Source organism: Oryctolagus cuniculus, chromosome 6 (genome assembly GCF_964237555.1).
Source record: "Oryctolagus cuniculus chromosome 6, mOryCun1.1, whole genome shotgun sequence".
Lineage (NCBI taxonomy): Eukaryota > Metazoa > Chordata > Mammalia > Lagomorpha > Leporidae > Oryctolagus > Oryctolagus cuniculus.
In genome coordinates, this window is record NC_091437.1 from 89,725,768 (window position 1) to 89,747,848 (window position 22,081).

Consider the following 22,081-nt stretch of genomic DNA (forward strand, 5'->3'; position numbering starts at 1 on the left):
TCCTGAGTATTTAGGAAAAGTCATATGTGGTATCTTCAAAAGTTCATGGAAAAGGCATATTATAAAAAAAAGTTGTGCATAAATTTTAAATTATCTTTTTTGCACCAAGATAAACTTATTTTTAATTCCATTTTTGCATGAAATCCCCTCCTCTAAGCAATGCAGGCCATTTTTCAGAGTAATGAAATAGGTCTTTGCTCAGATAATTGTACAAGACTAAAATCATTCCAAATAGGAATATTTGAACATTGTGAGAGAATCCCACAAAATTGGTTAACAGAGTGTCAAGATTATTTTGAAGGCCCAATTATCGTATATTTTAATTTTTCTGTATTTCTAATGTCTTAGTTTCTTATCCTGAAACTATTACATTTTTGAGTTTTCTTCAGTAAATATCATGAGTTAGAATCCTCAGGCCTGCTCAGAAGGGAACTTAGCACCCTTAGTATATCCCAGGAGTTTCAGCCCCACAAAACAATTCCCAGTGAGATAACCTAATACGATGATTATGTATGTGACATTTGCTGAATTTGGGCATTGATGATGTATTTCATTTAGTTTTCTTAACTCCTGAAGTATACAGAACTATTTCCATTTTATATATGATAAAACTGAGGATCAAATAGATCAATTTACAGAATATATGCATCTTGATAATTTCAAAACTGAGAAACAAACCTATAAGATGCTTGCTTTTTTACTAAATGACTATATTCAACAGTAATTCTTGTTGTTCTTTGCCATTTTCAAAGTACCTCTCACAAACAAAATTTGATCCTGACACCTACACAAAGTAAACTTGGCAGATTAACTCATCTGATATCTAAGAATACTTAGGTCCAGAGATAGTAAGTGTCTGATTGCCTATTTTGGTGAATTTTCTAACCTAACAAACACCTTTTCCTTCTGAGTGCCAGACATTCCTTCAGAGAGTGCTACTGAACTACACTTTCAGACTTGAGACAAAGCTTGTCTTTACCATGCTGTTAGGCACCTCACTGATTTCAGCTGTGTATTCCCAGGGCACTGAGACACATGTCAGACTTACCTTCCAGAATGTCTTGTGGACCAGAAGTCCTGTGAATTACTTCCAGAATGGGGGAAAATGGCTTGTTGACCAATTAAGCCCCCAAAATTCTACATATTTTAACTCCATTTTTTGTGTTATAATTTACTTCAGCATATTAAAGTTTCTGAGAAGTGCTGTATGCAAGAAACCTGTTTATATTCATGTAATTAGCTCAGCTCAACCTTAGCAAATTTCAGAGAAGCCTTTGAACACATTAAACCTGATTAATGACATGTGAAACAATGCACTACATTCTGGATAGAGAAAGCTGAAGAAAGATTGGGAAGATAATAAGGCCACTGCAAATAAAACAAGAAATGAGCTACAGACAGCAAAGTCAGCTTTAGCGGAGATTTGAATTCCCAGTGCCTTTCTACCACCTTAGAACATTTCTCTATAGAGGGATAAAAAGATAAGACGACCATTTGGTGAGCTAATTTCTGGACTTTATGAGGACATTTATATAACTTCATGGTGTTTTACTCATTTAAAGAAATACTAAAGGGGCCAGCATTGTGGCACAGTAAATTAAGCCCTGGCTTGAGAAGCCAGCATCCTATGTCAGAACACAGGTTCGAGTCCTGGCTTCTCCACTTCCAATCCAGCTTCCTGCTAAGGCAGCAGAAGATGGCCATAAGTACTTGGGTCCCTCTCACCTATGTGGGAGACCAGGATGGAGTTTTTGTTTCCTGGCTTTGGCTTGACCCAGAGCTAGTTTTTGCAGCTACTGGAGATGTAAGATACATAGATCTCTCTCTCTCTCTCTCTTTCTCTCTCTCTCTCTCTCTGTGTGTGTGTGTGTGTGTGTGTTTCTTTATCTTTCTGACTTTTAAATACACACTGTTTTAAAACTGTATTATAAATGGCCACACTGAAAAATCATGGGAAAGTCATGGGGCAGAATATCTGATTTAGAAAGCCAACAAATTAAAGTGATACATTATAGCCATATTTTTTCCTTTCTTTCCTTTCACTCTCGACCCCTTTCTTCATCTTTCCCTCCATCCTTTCTTTTTATTCCTTTACATTTTCCTAATATAGTTACCAATCAAAGGCAAATCTACAATATTCAGTTTATTGATCCAATCCTGTGTACATTCCCTAAAAATAGTAAAGAAACTGCAAAAATAGAACTGAACTCTATCCATATCTCAAGAAACACAATTATAATGGTGAATCACAGGAGACTTTGGTTATTACAGGGATTTATGATGAAGGGGACTAATGAACAAAGGCAAAAAATAATTTATAAAATTGGCCAATGTGGAATAAGAGAAGAAGCTACTCATCCCCATCAACAAGGCGCCTCTCTTAGTAACTGCTAATACATCATGATTTTAAACAGAAAACTAATTTCCTTCTAACAGAAAGCTTAAAGAACAATTTAATGAATTGATCCCAACATTGTTTTTTTAGTCTTCTAATTTTAATGAAGTTACTAAAAGAATATACAAATAATAAAATCAAGAATATAACAAACTATTGATTCTTTTATTGTGAACTCATTCCTCTTCTTGGCATACATTTTGAGTCTGCTGTGTATTACATGAGAAAATTATAGTATGTAAAGCTGAAGTACAGAAGAAACGACAGCTCCGAGTTTCTCATTAAATCAACCTAAAGCAATGTTTGCATTCAGAATTAACCAAGGCTCTTTAATATGTCTTAATTTTATGATATTGACTGTCACTAGAAATCTATAGAGTAAATTAGCCAGAGACCCCTAACTGTCATTCAGAATTTTAGAAATTTTTCCTTAATGATTGTAAACAAGCAGACAGCAAATCAAAATTTAGAAAGATGGATGTAAGATCGTTGCTAAAGTTAGAAAATTTTCTCCTTGTCTTTATCTCTGTGTGTTCTGTATCACTAAGTGGAGAAAGGAGAAGACTTTTTAAAATTTCTCTAATTATACATGAATTTTGAAGCAAACAACTGAATACTTTTATACTATACATCTGGCCTGGGATATACCTGGTTAATCTCCCTAACTATTTCTGCTTGCATTTGTAGTAATTTAAGTTGGTGAACAAATTGTCTTTCACTCAAAGAGGACAGTATATAGTTAACAGACTTAAAGGACAGCAAACTAAACAATATATGACTTAAAAGGTGAAATCTGAAAGGATATTGATTATCTTTTTTTTTTCTGCCTTATATTGTTTTGTGTGTTGGGGAACACTATCCTTTGAACTAAGACATTTTTCTTCTTTCCCAATTCTTCATTACAAACAGCCATGCTTTCTTATATACCTGAAATAAAAACTCTTTCCTTTTATGCAATTATCAGGGGGTTGTTATAGTATCTTTCCCCAGTGATTATGGGGTATTTCCACATAGGCTGTCATTTTAAGGAGAAAAATTTGCAAGGACAGTCACACCATCTGTCATCAACTAGGTTCCCTGACACCCAGAGCTGCTCTGAAATGGCCAGCGGCTTCATGCATAACAAAGACCTTGCCCCTTGGCATTGTTTATTCCTTGACCTGTGCAGAGAGTCCTTCAAAAGGGGTTTTACTGAAACCAGCGCAGGGCCTGCTTTTCAGGGGCAGGACTTTCTAAAGAAAAAAAATTATTTATGCATATAGGAAATCTGAAATGCCTGGCTTTAAATCTAAGTCAAGAGAATACCCTCGGAGAATTTTGTTCCTAGCTTTGCTTCTGTTATTCCCTGAATGAAAACTCACTCAGCATTACTTTTTTCTTTGTGCTTTCCAAAGTTTCTTTAAGATATAATGTAGATGTTAAACAGTATATATATAAAGCCAGGACGGGTGTGTAGGTTAAATGTAAGCCCCAGACAAGCTATTCCTACTGCCATGTCAAGCACCACTTTTGACTTACAAATGCCATGCAGCACAATTTCACTGTAGGTCACTGGTGCCCAAAGAAGGATTACAGCTGTAGCTCACAATATTTATGAAAGAAATACACCCAAAAAAGGAGGAAATGCCAACTATTGTGAAAAATTTTCTACTAAGAAATATGTACTCTCACATGACTGACATAAAGACATAGGCTGAGGCTTCTTGTTTTTCAGTTTGTTGTGACTATAAAATATGTGTTCCTCAACTTAGGGAAATCTTAGCTAGGGTTATTTTAAGAGACTTGAATTTGAAAATTAGGCAGATCATGGTTAAAAGAAGCTGCTATCATTTCTAGGAGTGAATGAATAAACACAAAAGGATATTCCCTCTGTCAACATAATTAATGGCAAAATTTTATGAGCTTCATTTAGTCCCCAAGATGTAGTTATATACAATACATGGAGTGTGTGTTTGTGTGCTCATAGTATAAATATGTAAAAGTCACATCATTAAATCTTTCATATGTCTGTATTCATAATACACAAAGCTGTTTTTAAATTATTTAAAGATCTATTCTCTCTTCCATATACATTAATACTAATAAGAGTTGCCGTCAACATCAAAGGGATGCTAGACCCCTAATTAGAGTTCCAATCTGCCCTGAGAGTCACATTGCAGAGAGAACAAATATGGAATAAGTTGATCATTAGGGAAACTAATAATCAGTCCTCATTCTCAACTTCTTATTATTGCAAGAATCCAGTGATTTCTTAGCAACAAAATTCACTACTTTCCATTATAATTTATTAATATAAATTTTCATATCAGCAATTTCCAAAGAAAAATAATAGCTAAAAAAGATAAAATTGTCATGTCTTCATATGTTAGGATATGATACAAGTACAATAGTTCTAAAATTGTAAATTAATCTAGACATCAGAATTTTTGGTATCATCTAGCTTTATTTTGTTTTAATCATTTTGGTTATCATTTTGACCATATATATGTAGTCTCTCAAGTGACAAATTCTCTACTGGAAGTGTTCTGATTACCAATGAGGTAAGTATTAAAGATGTCAACCATTTATTAAACAAACATTTGCTGAGAACTCTCTATGTACCAAAAATTTTGCTAAATATTGAAAATGCAAAAACCAAAAAACAGTTGCTGCCCTCTTGTTGCTATGTAGTTAAGGAAGGAAGCAACCAAACTGACACAGAGTAAAGTACAGGATGAAAGCTATGTCTGAATATCAAAGTAATATATGCAAATGTTTAAGGATCTCAAATGAAAAAGAAAATGTATATTATGACGTTAATTTGACTGCTACTTTAATTTTCTTGTCCTGGATAGAGTTGCAAAATTATCATTATGACAAAAAATACATAATACAAAAAATACAAAAAAGACAGAAGAGTATAATGAATTCACATCAACACTTTGCTGGTTTCACAAATTATCAGCTTATGGCAATATATTATTTTTCTAAAGCCACTCTCATGTTATTTTTTAAGAAATTCCAAGACATCATGTTATTGCTTTCATAACTATTTCATTTTATAATCTCTGAAAAATGACCACAATATTATCATAGGTAAAATTATCAATAATTCATTAATACCAACTTTCTTATCAGTGTCCAAATTAAATTGATTTTCAAATGTCACATGTAAATGTTATCAAAATAAAGATCAATTAAGGCACATATTGTGATTGCTATATAGTTCCCTAAGTCTCTTATAATCTGGAAGTTCTCCCTTCTTCCATATCTTCTTTTTTATCCCTTTCAATTTATTACTTGAAGAAACAGGGCGATTTAATTTCTCCATGGTCTGAATTTTGCCATTTGTGTCTTTGTAGTCATTTGGGAAATTGCTAGGGTGATAATTATTCTAAAAAATTAAATAACATCTTGCCTTTCTGTCATGAAATATTTGATGAGAGAATTTTTTCTGTATAGAAGAATTATGTCTAATAACTGCAGAAGAATGGGTTGATTTAGAATGAAAAATCACAATTTTGAAACCTCAGTTCAAATACTATACCTTAGTTGAAACCATCAATGACTGTTAAAATTATCATGTGAAAAGTTAATGGGGAACTTTATAATGGGAGGATGAGATTGACAACACCTGAACCCACTGATTAATATTAACATCACCCAACCGAGACAAGAAATCCCATGCCTTGCATTGTGATGCACCATCTACAGATGATTATAGTTAGCAATAATTAATCAAATTAAATCAAGTCTCTAGATCCACTATTATTTTACAGGAAATATTTAGGGTAGTGGAACATGTTAAAGAAAATATCATAGGTACTGGCATTGTGGTACAATAGGTTAAGCTGCTGCTGGCAATGTAAGCATTAGATGGTGGAGTGATGGTTCCAGTACTGGCTGCTCTACTTCTGATCCAGCTCCTCGTTAAGATGCATGAGAAGGCAGCACAAGATGATCCAAGCACTTGGGCCCCTGTCACCAAAATGGAAGATGTACATGGAGTTTCTGACTCCTAGCTCTAGACTGGCCTGGATCTGGGAATTGTGGCCTTTTAAGGAATAACTCAGCAGGTGGAAAATGTCCCTCTCTCTCTGATTTTCACATAAATGAATGAATAAATAAATAAATAAATAAATAAATCATAAGGATGCCATCAGCATTCCAGAAAGTGTGAAATGTTATAGAAAAAATAATTCAATTTCTTTAACAAATAAATATTTTGAAAGACAAAGGGGGTAATTATTATGTATTAAAACAAACTTAAGAAATGAGTCAATGAAATTCAGTGTAAGAACCTTGTGGGATAATGATTCAAATGAATTAAAAACAAATTCTGGAACTACACAAATCCTTAATGGACAAGATAGAAAATCTCTCTCGTGAAAATGAAATATTAAGGAGGAATCAAAATGAAACGAAACAACTAGTACAACAGGAAACTGTGATAGTGACTGAAGTGAAGAATTCAATAGATCAAATGAAAAACACAATAGAGAGCCTTACAAACAGAATGGGTGAAGCAGAAGAGAGAATATCGGACTTAGAAGACAGAGAACAGGAAAGGATACAGTCAGACCAAAGAAAAGAAGAGGAAATTAGAAATCTGAAACATATTGTCGGGAATCTTCAGGATACTATTAAAAAACCCAACATTCGGGTTCTAGGAGTTCCTGAAGGCATGGAGAGGGAGAAAGGATTAGAAGGCCTTTTTAGTGAGATATTAGCAGAAAATTTCCCAGGTTTGGAGAAGGACAGAGAAATCCTAGTACAGGAAGCCCACAGAACCCCTAATAAACACGACCAAAAGAGATCCTCACCACGACACGTTGTAATTAAACTCTCCACAGTGAAACATAAAGAAAAGATCCTAAAATGTGCAAGAGAGAAACGTCAGATTACTCTCAGAGGATCTCCAATCAGACTCACAGCTGACTTCTCATCAGAAACTCTAAAAGCTAGGAGGGAATGGCGAGATATAGCCCAGGTACTAAGAGAGAACAACTGCCAGCCCAGAATATTATATCCTGCAAAGCTATCATTTGTGAATGAAGGTGAAATAAAGACTTTTCATTGCAAACAGAAATTGAAAGAATTTGTTGCCACTCGTCCAGCCCTGCAAAAGATGCTTAAAGATGCGTTACACACAGAAACACAGAAACACGGTCATCAATATGAAAGAAGGTAAAGGAAGGAAACCAAGGAAGGAAACCTCACAGCAAAAGATCACAGGGAATTCAAAGCATATATTAGAACTTATCTTTGGCAAATGGCAGGGCAAAGTTACCACTTATCATTAGTCACTTTGAACGTGAATGGCCTGAACTGTCCAGTTAAAAGACACCAATTGGCTGATTGGGTTAAGGAACAAAACCCATCTATATGCTGCTTACAAGAAACACATCTTTCCAACGAAGATCCATACAGACTGAAAGTGAAAGGCTGGAAAAAGATATACCATGCCAACAGAAATGAAAAAAGAGCGGGCGTAGCCATCTTAATATCGGACAACATAAACTTTACCACAAAAACTGTTAAGAGAGACAAAGAGGGACACTATATCATGATTAAGGGATCAATTCAACAGGAAGATATAACAATTATCAATGTATATGCACCTAACTACAGGGCACCAGTTTATCTAAAAGATTTATTAACGGACTTAAAGGGAGACTTAGACCCCAATACAGTAGTACTGGGGGACTTCAATACTCCACTCTCAGAAATAGACAGATCATCCGGTCAGAAGATCAACAAGGATACAGTAGATTTAAACGACACCATAGCCCAAATGGATCTAACAGATATATACAGAACTTTCAATCCTACAGCTAAAGATTTTACATTCTTCTCAGCAGTACATGGAAGCTTCTCTAGGATTGACCACATACTAGGCCATAAAGCAAGTCTGAGCAAATTCAAAAGAATTAGAATCATACCATGCAGCTTCTCAGACCATAAAGGAATGAAGTTGGAAATTAGTAACTCAGGAATCCCTAGAGCATACGCAAACACATGGAGATTGAACAACATGCTCCTGAATGAACAATGGGTCATAGAAGAAATCAAAAGAGAAATCAAAAACTTTCTGGAAGTAAATGAGGATAACAGCACAACAAACCAAAACTTAGGGGACACAGCAAAAGCAGTGTTAAGAGGAAAGTTTATATCAATAGGTGCCTACATCAAGAAATTGGAAAGACACCAAATAGATGAGCTTTCAATTCACCTCAAGGATCTAGAAAACCTACAGCAAATCAGACCCAAATCTAGTAGGAGAAGAGAAATCATTAAAATCAGAGAAGAAATCAACAGGATTGAATCAAGAAAAACATTACAAAAAATCAGCCAAACGAAGAGCTGGTTTTTTGAAAAAATAAACAAAATTGACACCCCATTGGCCCAACTAACTAAAAAAAGAAGAGAAAAGACCCAAATCAATAAAATCAGAGATGAAAAAGGAAATGTAACAACAGACACCACAGAAATAAAAAGAATCATCAGAAATTACTACAAGGACTTGTATGCCAGCAAACAGGGAAACCTATCAGAAATGGATAGATTTCTGGACACGTGCAACCTGCCTAAATTGAACCAGGAAGACATCGAAAACCTAAACAGACCCATAACTGAGACAGAAATTGAAACAGTAATAAAGGCCCTCCCAACAAAGAAAAGCCCAGGACCAGATGGATTCACTGCTGAATTCTACCAGACGTTTAAAGAAGAACTAACTCCAATTCTTCTCAAACTATTCAGAACAATCGAAGAAGAGGGAGTCCTCCCAAATTCTTTCTATGAAGCCAGCATCACCTTAATTCCTAAGCCAGAGAAAGATGCAGCACTGAAAGAGAATTACAGACCAATATCCCTGATGAACATAGATGCAAAAATCCTCAATAAAATTCTCGCCAATAGAATGCAACAACACATCAGAAAGATCATCCACCCAGACCAAGTGGGATTTATCCCTGGTATGCAGGGATGGTTTAATGTGCGCAAGACAATCAATGTGATACACCACATTAACAGACTGCAGAAGAAAAACCATATGATTATCTCAATAGATGCCGAGAAAGCATTTGATAAAATACAACACCCGTTCATGATGAAAACTCTAAGCAAACTGGGTTTGGAAGGAACATTCCTCAATACAATCAAAGCAATCTATGAAAAACCCACAGCCAACATCCTATTGAATGGGGAAAAGTTGGAAGCATTTCCACTGAAATCTGGAACCAGACAGGGATGCCCACTCTCACCACTGCTATTCAATATAGTTCTGGAAGTTCTAGCCAGAGCTATTAGGCAAGAAAAAGTAATTAAAGGGATACAAATTGGGAAGGAAGAACTCAAACTATCCCTCTTTGCAGATGATATGATTCTGTATTTAGGGGACCCAAAGAACTCTACTAAGAGACTATTGGAACTCATAGAAGAGTTTGGCAAAGTAGCAGGGTATAAAATCAATGCACAAAAATCAACAGCCTTTGTATACACAGACAATGCCATGGCTGAGGAAGAACTTCTAAGATCAATCCCATTCACAATAGCTACAAAAACAATCAAATACCTTGGAATAAACTTAACCAAAGACGTTAAAGATCTCTACGATGAAAATTACAAAACCTTAAAGAAAGAAATAGAAGAGGATACCAAGAAATGGAAAAATCTTCCATGCTCATGGATTGGAAGAATCAATATCATCAAAATGTCCATTCTCCCAAAAGCAATTTACAGATTCAATGCAATACCAATCAAGATACCGAAGACCTTCTTCTCAGATCTGGAAAAAATGGTGCTGAAATTTATATGGAGGCACAAGAGACCTCGAATAGCTAAAGCAATCTTGTACAACAAAAACAAAGCCGGAGGCATCACAATACCAGATTTCAGGACATACTACAGGGCAGTTGTAATTAAAACAGCATGGTACTGGTACAGAAACAGATGGATAGACCAATGGAACAGAATTGAAACACCAGAAATCAACCCAAACATCTTCAGCCAACTTATATTTGATCAAGGATCTAAAACTAATTCCTGGAGCAAGGACAGTCTATTCAATAAATGGTGCTGGGAAAATTGGATTTCCACGTGCAGAAGCATGAAGCAAGACCCCTACCTTACACCTTACACAAAAATCCACTCAACATGGATTAAAGACCTAAATCTACGACCTGACACCATCAAGTTACTAGAGAACATTGGAGAAACCCTTCAAGATATTGGCACAGGCAAAGAATTTCTGGAAAAGACCCGGGAGGCACAGGCAGTCAAAGCCAAAATCAACTATTGGGATTGCATCAAATTGAGAAGTTTCTGTACTGCAAAAGAAACAGTCAGGAGAGTGAAGAGACAACCGACAGAATGGGAAAAAATATTTGCAAACTATGCAACAGATAAAGGGTTAATAACCAGAATCTACAAAGAGATCAAGAAACTCCACAAAAAGAAAACCAACAACCCACTTAAGAGATGGGCCAAGGACCTCAATAGACATTTTTCAAAAGAGGAAATCCAAATGGCCAACAGGCACATGAAAAAATGTTCAAGGTCATTAGCAATCAGGGAAATGCAAATCAAAACCACAATGAGGTTTCACCTCACCCCGGTTAGAATGGCTCACATGCAGAAATCTACCAACAACAGATGCTGGCGAGGATGTGGGGAAAAAGGGACACTAACCCACTGTTGGTGGGAATGCAAGCTGGTCAAGCCACTATGGAAGTCAGTCTGGAGATTCCTCAGAAACCTGAAGATAACCCTACCGTTCGACCCAGCCATCCCACTCCTTGGAATTTACCCAAAGGAATTTAAATTGGCAAACAAAAAAGCGGTCTGCACCCTAATGTTTATTGCAGCTCAATTCACAATAGCTAAGACCTGGAACCAACCTAAATGCCCATCAACGGTAGACTGGATAAAGAAATTATGGGATATGTACTCTTTAGAATACTATACCGCAGTAAGAAACAACGAAATCCAGTCATTTGCAACAAAATGGAGGAATCTGGAACACATCATGCTGAGTGAAATAAGCCAGTCCCAAAGGGACAAATACCATATGTTCTCCCTGATCGGTGACGACTGACTGAACACCAAGAGGGAAACCTGTTGGAGTGAGGTGGACACTATGGGAAATGGTGGCTTGATCAGCATAGCCCTGACTGTTAATGAACAACTTAATACATTATCCCTCTTAGTAGTTTTTTTTATCTGTTCTACTTAATATGACTGGTTTAGATCTGTAATTGATGCACAGTTATTCTTAAGTGTTGAAAATTAACTGAAATGTGATCCCTGTTGAACATGGTGGTGGGAATGGGAGAGGGAAGAGATGTATAATTTGGGACATGCTCAGGCTGACTTGCCCCAAGTGGTGGAGTTGGAAGCATACCAGGGGATTCCAATTCAATCCCATCGAGGTGGCATGTACCAATGCCATCTCACTGTTCCAGGTGATCAGTTTCAGTTCACAGTTGGTCATGGTGAAGGGACTGGGAGTCAAAGGGAACACATAGACAAGTCTAGTACCTGCTAACGCTAACCGATGGAGTAAATAAAGGGGAGAGTGATCCAACATGGGAAGTGAGATACTCAGCAGACTCATAGAATGGCAGATGTCCTAAATAGCACTCTGGCCTCAGAATCAGCCCTAAAGGCATTCGGAGCTGGCTGAAAAGCTCATGAGAGTATTTCAGGCATGGAAAGCCAAGACACTCTGGCAAAAGATCTCTGCGAGTGAGATCCCAGTGGAAAGAACAGGTCATCAAAGAAGGAGGTACCTTTCTCTGAAGGGAGGAGAGAACCTCCACTTTGACTATGACCTTGTCTAAACAAGATAAGAATCGGAGAACTCAGAGGGCTTCCATAGCCTTGGAAACTCATGACTGGAGCATAGGGAGATTACTGATGCCATAGACAGGAGTGTCAATTGGTAAAGTCAACAACAGGAGTCACTGTGCACTTACTCCTCATGTAGGATCTCTATCCTTAATGTGCTGTACATTGAGATTTAATGCTATAACGAGTACTCAAACAATATATTTCACTTTGTGTTTCTATGGGGGTGCAAACTGTTGAAATCCTTACTTAATGCATACTAAACTGATCCTCTGTAAAAAAAAAAAAAAAAAAGAAAAAAAAAAAAGAAATTATCAATTCCCAACTTGACTCTCACTGGGATTAAACATGACAATAGGTCTGCTCTGATTTCATCATCATTTAAAAAAATCATCTATTATTTTTCACTTTATGTTTCTGTGTGGGAGCAAACTGTTGAAATCCATACTTAATGTATACTAAGCTGATCTTCTGTATATTAAGATAATCGAAAATGAATCATGATGTGAATGGAAGGGGAGAGGGAGTGGGAAAGGGGAGGGTTGTGGGTGGGAGGGACGGTATGGGGGGGAAGCCATTGTAATCCATAAGTCGTACTTTGGAAAATTATATGCATTAAATAAAAGTTTAAAAAAAAAAAAAAAGCTAAAAAAAAAATAAAAAAAAAAACTCATACAATCAGGATTTTAAAAAATAAGAATACATTTTTGAAAGAATTATCAATTCTCAAGAGCCTAGGAAGATTACTGACGCCATAAACAAGAGTGTCAAATTCTTAAGTCAACAACAGGAGTCACTGTGTACTTACTCCTCATGTGGGATCTGTCCTTAATGTGTTGTCCAATGTGAAGTAATGCTATAACTAGTACTGAAACAGTATTTTACACTCTGTGTTTCTGTTTGGGTGCAAACTGATGAAATCTTAATATATACTAAATTGATCTTCTGTATATAAAGATAATTGAAAATGAATCTTGATGTGAATGGAATGGGAGAGGGAGCGGGAGATGGGAGGGGTGCGAGTGGGAGGCAAGTTATGGGGGTAGGAAGCCATTGTAATCCATAAACTGTACTTTGGAAATTTATATTTACTAAATAAAAGTTAAAAAAAAAAGTACATTTTTCAGAGAATTATCAATTCTATTCCTGTGATAATGGTACTGTATTTTCTTTAAATTCTCAGAGATACGCTTTGAAGACTTTGGGAAAGAGAGGACAGATATGTAGGACTCCTTTTTCAAAATATTTTATTTATTTGAAAAGCAGAGCTAGAGATAGAGACAGAGACAGAGACAGGTCTTCCATGGCTGGTTCACTCCCCAAATGGCCACAACAACCAGGGCTGGGCCAGGCTGAGGCCAGGAGCCAGGAGATTCATCTGGGTCTCCCAGGTGAATGCAGGGACCCGAGTAATGTGGCCATCTTCTACTGTTATCCTAGCAACATTAACTGAGAGCTGGATCTGAAGTGGAGTAGCTAGGACTCAAACTGGTGCCCATAATGGATGCCAGCGCTGCAGGTGGAGGCTTAACCTTCTACGCCACAGCACAGGCCTTGGGGCTTCCTTTAAAAATACTAAAATACAGAATAAATGATGGTAGCTCTGATAAATAATAAAAGCAGGAGCAAAAAACTTTAAAATTGAATCTCTGATTTTGACTAGAAGACAGCAGAAGAAAAGCAGAGAAAATGCATTCCCAGGGGAGAGTTGGAGCGAAGTTTGCAGTGGAAAATGTACAGAAAGAAGAGGAAGTCGTGCAGCAATGTGGAGAGTGTGCACATGCAGCAGTAAGTGGGGACACGACACATGACTCTCACAGCCAAGGCTGAAGGAAATGCCAGCTTTTGAGAGACAGGTGAGAGTAGACTGTGGCAGCCTGTACCACTGGTGATACTGCCTGAGGAAAAAGCTTTCAGAATACACTGACTTTGACTGTGGCCTGGAGCCCCAGCACGAAGCAAAGTGCCCACCTAATTACTGAGAGAAAAGAATATTTCTTTCTGACCACTCTTCTGCAGGGTGTCCAGCAACTGCAGGGGAGAAGGCACCATCTTGACACCAGTAGAATCTGTGGTGGTTTTTGCACCCTACCAGGGGATTTTACCAGGTGTAAAAATCAGTATTCCCCACTGACGTTGAGTCTGGCTGGTTGGGCTGACAGGGAGATGAACAGCCACTTAGAACCATGAAGCGCTGGCATCCTCACAACTTATCACAGACTCCAGCACTCAAACTGCCAAGATGAAACACCCACAGGCAATTGCCTCTGGGAATGTCTCTACTTCTCTGCAAGTGGGCCAGGATCACAGGGCTGAAAGTGCATCCTCCATGTCCTGTGACTATGGGAGCCTTGTGTACTGTGACTGTGGGACTCTTGTGACTTTTTCCATTGGTGGTGGGGTGTAGCTGGGTCTTTGGGCAATTACTGTGTCTGGCTTCAGAGACTCAGAGCTCCCTGACTGCCTGGGATGTGTCATTGCAGAAGATTCCTTGCTCACATTGAAGACCGTACAGATCCTTTGGGTGGTTTATGCACCTGCATGGGTGGGGGATTGTACTCACTGTGAGCTAACCAAAAGCATTAATCACCTTGGAAGAGAGGATGTAAGGTTGTGATTACATCAACAGGAGTGATCATACGATCCCCCATGCTGACAACAGAGGAGACCTACCAAGCCCAACTTGGGTGTTACCCTGGATTCTCACCCTCCTCTTCTCTTAAGCACTGATAAGAGCTCCCTGGTCCAACTCAGTACATTCCTGTGGGTATCCACTGAAGTTCATTACACCACTGAAGTTCATTAAACCACAGAGACAAAGTCCAGATAAAACCCATCAGAGAAGAAAACAAAGAAGAGTTTCCACAAATACCTAAAAATAAATGCAGAAATACAAGAAACAAGAACAAATAATACAACATGACTCCCACAAAGGAACACATAACTTCAGCATCAGAATGTGAAGATAAAGAGACTGAAGAAATGCCTGAAAATAAATTCAAAAGAATTATAATAAAATTACTCAGAAACACAGAGAAAAAAGTTAATGAAATAAAGAAATTCATGGTATGAGTGAAAAGTTTTGCTAAGAGATTGAGCTGTTGAAGAGAAATCAAACTGAAATATTAGAGATGAAGAATTTAACCATCAAATGGAAAGTACATTGGAAAGTCTCAGCAAAAGACTTAGAGAGGAGAAGAAAGAATATCAGAACTAGAAGAAAAAATCCTTGGAAATATTTCAGTCAGAAAAAAAAAAAAGAAGCTGAAGAAGAAATTAGAAAAACTGAAAATAGTATTTGAGATTTATGGGATACTATCAAATGAACTATTTGTGTCTTAGGAGTTCATGAAGACATGGAAAGAGAGAATGGATTAGAAGCCTTATTCAGTGAAATAATAGCAGAAAACTTGCCTAATTTGGAGAAAGAAAGGAACACCCTAGCACAGGAAGCACATAGAAGTCCTATTAGACACGAACAGAATATTTTCACTATGACACATTATAGTCAAACTTTTAACTTTGAAACATAAAGAAAGGCTGGTGCCGCAGCTTAATAGGCTAATCCTCCCCTGCGGCGCCAGCACACAGGGTTCTAGTCCCAGTCAGGGTGCCGGATTCTGTCCTGGTTGCTCCTTTTCCTGTCCAGCTCTCTGCTGTGGCCCGGGAGTGCAGTGGAGGATGGCCCAAGTCCTAGGGCCCTGCACGCGCATGGGAGACCAGGAGAAGCACCTGGCTCCTGGCTTCGGATTGGCGCAGCACGCTGGCCGCAGAGGCCTTTGTGGGGTGAACCAACGGAAAAAAGGAAGACCATTCTCTCTGTCTCTCTCTCTCACTGTCCACTCTGCCTGTCAAAAAGAAAAAAAAAAAGAAACATAAAGGAAAGATTTTAAAATGTACATGAGAGAAATGAGAGATTACCTTCAGAGGATCTCCAAATAGACTAACAACTGATTTCTCATCAAAAGCCATGCAGACTAGGAGAGAATGGTGAGACATATTCCAAGTCCTAAAAGAAACAAACTGTCGAGGAGCTTCCAAGATGGTGGAATAGGGAGGGATCTCACTGCTCTAGTCTAGGAGAAGATAGTTTTTAAAAGTGGAAAGGGGCTGGTGCTATGATGTAGCGGGTAAAGCTGCCACCTGCGCCAGCATCCCATATGAGTGCCGGTTCTAGTCATGGCTGCTCCACTTCTGATCTCACTCTCTGCTATGGCCTGGGAAAGCTGGCTCAAGTTCTTGAGCTCCTGCACCTGCATGGGAGGCCCAGAGGAAGCTCCTGGCTCCTGGCTTCAGATCGGTGCAACTCCAGCTGTTGTGGCTAATTGGGGAGTGAATCATCAGATGGAAGACCTCTCTCTCTCTCTGCCTCTCCTTCTCTCACTGTATAACTCTGACTTTCAAATAAATAAATAAATCATTAAAAAAAAAGTAGAGAGACCTCCCAGGAAAGAATTAGGAAGAAAATTTCGGAGGAAACTCTACACAAATTAGAGAGACACAATGGACCTATGTGGAGGGTGTGGATGGCCGCAACTCAGGATTTCACCAGTTGAGAGCCTCCACACCAGCATTGGAGAGTAAGCTGAGACCAGACCACAGCAGTCCAGAGCAATGCCAATAAAGCTTCCAAAAGAGCCTAGAGGGAACCCAGCTTGGAACCCCGTGGGGGATAGTGTACCTGCCAAATTAGAGTAGAAAAAAGGGGGGGCATGTTTCTCTCTCCCCAATCACTTTACAGTGGTGTCCTGTAACAAGCTGATAGAGTGGGCACCATTTTGGACATATGAAACAGCTGTGCCAGCTTGTGTCCTTGACTATCAACCAGCCAAGTGGAGACTCCTGACTCTTGTGGGGAGAACTAACATGGGGCTGGGTGCTCGTGACTGTGGGAGGCTTGTGTGCCAGGACTGTGAAAAAAACTGAGGCTGTGTGGGAGGACTCACGATGAAGCTGGGACTTTGGGCAGTCACTGTGGGAGATTCCACATGCTCAGGGCTTCATGGTTACCTGGTGAGGGACATTGCTGGGGAATCAGAGCTTACACTGAGGACTGCACAGATCTTTTGTGTGGTCCTTGGGGCAGAGCCGATGAATTTTATACCCACTGGGGCAAAATAAACTTCCCTTCTGATTAAAAAGAAAAAAATGAGATTTACCACACCAAAACTGGATGTGTCACCTTAGGTATGCCCTTCCTCCTAGAGAACTGAACAGAGCTCCCTGGCCACACCCACCACACACCTCTAGATATTCACCAAAAACAGACACTCCACTTTATTGACACAGGTGTAGTATAAGGATAAAAGCTGCCACAGTGAAAAAAACAAAGAAGAAATCAATGAGTATCTCCAAAAATACCAAGTAACAATCACACCAACCCAAAAAACAAGAATAAGGAAGACAACATGACACCCCCAAAAGAACACACCACTTCAATAGACTGTGAAGATGATATTGAAGAAATGCTAGAAATGGAATTTAAAAAATTTGTCATAAGATTATATAGAAGTAATCAGAAGCAAATGCATGATTTACTGAAATCCATACATGACATGGTATAAAATTCCTCTCATGAAATTGAGATCTTATAGAGAAATCAAAATGAAATGAAGAATTCAATAGAACAAATAAAAAATGTGGGGGCTGGTGCTGAGGCACAGTGGGTTAACATCCTGGCCTGAAGCGCTGGCATCCATATGGGAGAAGGTTCTAGTACCAGCTGCTCCTCTTCTGATCCAGCTTTCTGCTACGGCCTGGGAGAGCAGTAGAAGATGGCCCAAGTCCTTGGGCACTTGCACCCATGTAGGAGACCAGGAAGAAGCTCCTGGCTCCTGGCTTCAGAATGGCTCCAGCAGTTGTGGCCATCTGGGGAGTGAACCAGCCAATGGAAGACCTCTCTCTCTGCCTCTACCTCTCTCTGTAACTCTGTCTTTCAAATAAATAAAATAAATCTTTAAAAAAATTAAAAATGTGGTAGAAAGCCTTAGCAACAGAATCTGTGAAGCAGAAGAAAGACTATCCGACTGAGAAGACAAAGCACAGGAAATTATAGAATCAAACCAACAACAAGCAGAGGAAATTAGAAAACGGGTTCTAGTCCCGGTTGGGGCGCCGGATTCTGTCCCAGTTGCCCCTCTTCCAGGCCAGCTCTCTGCTGTGGCCAGGGAGTGCAGTGGAGGATGGCCCAAGTGCTTGGGCCCTGCACCCCATGGGAGACCAGGATAAGTACCTGGCTCCTGCCATCGGATCAGCGCGGTGTGCCGGCCGCAGCGCGCCAACCGTGGCGGCCATTGGAGGGTGAACCAACGGCAAGGGAAGACCTTTCTCTCTGTCTCTCTCTCTCACTGTCCACTCTGCCTGTCAAAAAAAAAAAAAAATACTGTTGGGAATCTACAGGGTACTATCAAACAACTGAACATACAGGTTCTAGGAGTTCCTGAATGTGTGAATAGAGAGAAAGGTTTGAAGGCCTTTTTAGTAAAATAATAAAAGAAAACTCTGATTTGGAGAAAATCACATCCAAGTACAGGAAGCACATAGAACTCCTAATAGACATGACTAGAAAAGATCTTGACTGTGACACATTGTAATCAAACTCACCAGAGTAAAACATAAAGAAAAGATTCTTGGGGCTGGCGCTGTGACGCAGCAGGTTAAAGCCCTGGCCTGAAGCACTGGCATCCCATATGCGCACCAGTTCAAGACCCAGTTGCTCCACTTCTGATCCAGCTCTTGGCTATGGCCTGGGAAAGCTGTAGAAGCTGGCCCAAGTTCTTGTGCCCATGCACCCCACGTGGGAGACCCAGAAGAAGCTCCTAGCTCCTGGCTTTGGATCTGCACAGCTCTGCCCATTGCAGCTAATTGGAGAGTGAACCATTGGATGGAAGACCTCTCTGTCTCTCTCTCTGCCTCTCCTTCTCTCTCTTTGTAACTCTGACTTGAAAATAAATAAATAAATCTTTTTTAAAAAATTCTAAAATATGCTTGAGGGAAATGCCAAATTACTTTCACAGGATTTCCAATTAGACTCACAGCAGGCTTCCCATCAGAAGCCCTACAGGCTAGGAAAAAATGGTAAGATATAGTCCAAGTCTTAAAAGAAAAAAAAAAACTATAAACCCAGGATACTATACCCTGCAAAGCTCTCATTTATAAATGAGGTTAAATAAAGACCTTCCATACCAAACAGAAATTGAAAGAATTTGTCACCACTCATCCAGCCCAAAAAAGATGTTTAAGAATGTGATGCACAAAGAAACAAAGATGGTTTCAGGGCTGAATTCTCCCAAACACTTGAACTAAATCCAATCCTTCTCAAGTTATCCAAAACAATCGAAAGTGAGGGAAACCTCCCAAATTCTTCTATGAAGCCAGCATCATCTTAATTCCTAAACCTGAAAAAAATGCAACTGAGAATTACAAATCAATTTCCCAGGTAAACATAGCTGCAAAAATCCTCCACAAAATTGTAGTCAATCGATTCCAACAACACATCAGAAAGATCATCCACCCAGACCAAATTGGATTTATCTCTGGTATGCAGGGATGTTTCAACATTCACAATTCCAGGGCACCTGGCTATTTAAAAGAAATGTTAATGGATCTAAAGAAGACATAGACTCCAATACAGTAGTAATGGGGGACTTGAACAGCCTACTTTCATCAATGGACAGATCAACTAGACAGAAAATTAGCAAAGAAATAACAGAGCTAATTGACACTATGCATCTAATAGTCCTGATATCTACAAAACATTTCATATCATAGTTGAATAATACACAATCTTTTCATTAGTGCATGGAACAGTCTCAAGAATAGATCATATGCTAAGCTACAAAGAAAGTCTCATCAATTTAAAAAAAAATTGAAATCATACCATGGGTCTTTTCTGACCACAAAGGAATGAAGTTTGAAATTAACAACTCAATAACCTCAGGAACATATGCAAACACATAGAGAATGAACAACATGCTCCTGAATGAACAGTAAGTCATAGAAGAAATCAAAAAATTCTAGAAATGAATGAAGATGACAGTGCATCATATCAGGACTTATGTGATAAAGAAAAAGCAGTTTTAAGGAAGTTTATAGCAATTAGTGCCTAGATGAAGTAATCATAAAAGTAACAAATTAATCAGCTATCAATGTATCTCAAGGACTAGAAAAACTATAATAAACCAAACCCCAAATTAGTAGAAGGAAATAAATAATTAAGATTAGAGAAGAAATAAAAAATGAAACAAAAAATATAAAAGATCAGGAAATGAAGAGTTGGTTTTTGGAAAAAATAAACAAAATTGATATACCATTGGCCCAACTAACAAAAAGAAAAGAAGACAACAAATCAATTAAAACGGAGATAGAAAAGGAGATATAACAATCGATATCACAGAAATAAAAAAAATCATCAGGAATGATACAAACAGCTGTGTGCTTTACCTGCTTCACCACAAAGCTGGCCACTATTTCACTATTTTCTCATTAACTGCATATAAATCAATTTAAATATCTCTCAAAATTAAAATAAATAGACTAGCAAGCAAAACTCCTTCCAGTTCATTCTTGATCTGAAACCCTTGGTCTCCTGTTACCCTTAAAGCAAATCAACTTTTTTTTCTTAACTAAACTTACTCTAATATATTTATGTTGCCTAAATCCTAACATATCAAGGATCCATTTTTTGTTATTAACCTACTACCTACTTTCAGTAAAGTTTTGTCCATATCCAAACATTTTCTACTGCTTTCTATAGCTGAAAATTCCCAAATCTCTGTGTGTATGATAGTCCCTTCTCCTTATGGTAGATCTACTACTTTATGTTGCATAGTCACTTCCTACCCCATATGTTGAAAACCAAATTTATCTTCTTCTCTAAACTTTTTCCTCTTCAAACACACTTGATTTTGGTTTGTAATAGCATCAACTACTCATTCATATTAGTCTGAAAAATGAAGTCATCCTTGACTTCACATTCATATCATTGCTATAGTTTCAACTTAACCACCTATCATATGGACTAATACACTCTTATAATGGCTAATTTTACATGTCAATTTGGAGGGTTTTTTGGATAAGATTAACATTAAGTCAGTGAAGTTTGAGTAAAACATATCCCCCTTCATATTGTGTGAGCCTTGGGAAATCAGTTGGGTATCTAAACAGAATCAAAGATCAGCCACATGCAGCAAAGAGGAATTCTTCAGCAAAGTCTCTTTGGAATTCATCTGCACCATTGGTTTTCCAAGCTTGACTCTGTAGGCCAACTGCTGGCCATCGGATTGGAATTGCACCATCTACTCTCCTTTATCTAGATCCTGCCAGCCCACACTGCAGATTTAAGCTTTTCAACATCCAAAATCATGCCAACTAAGTCCTTACAATAAATCTCTTTCAAGACACACACACACACACCCTTCATTCTATTTTTCTGGGGAGCTCTAATACAGATTTTGGTAGAAAGAAGTGGTGTGCTATTACAACAAATGCCTAAACATGTGGAATTTTCTCTACCTCAGTTTCCATGGAACTTGATGCCTCCCACTACCCTAGGAGGCCTCAGGGCTGAGTCATTGCCTAGGGCCATAGGTGTAACACTTGCAGCCATGAAGGACCTGGAGGACTGAGCATAGAGTCAGAAAGGATCATTCTAAACCCCAAAGATTTGCCTTGCTAGGTTTTGCATTTCCTTAAGACCCATCATCACTTATTTCTAATTTCTTTCTTCTGGAATGGGAGTACTAATTCCATACCTACCCATAATTATACTTTGGAAACAGATAGCTTGTCTGATTTCATATATTAGCAGTAGGAAGGAAATTTTGTCTCAAGATCAACCATAACTAGAATCTCACCCAC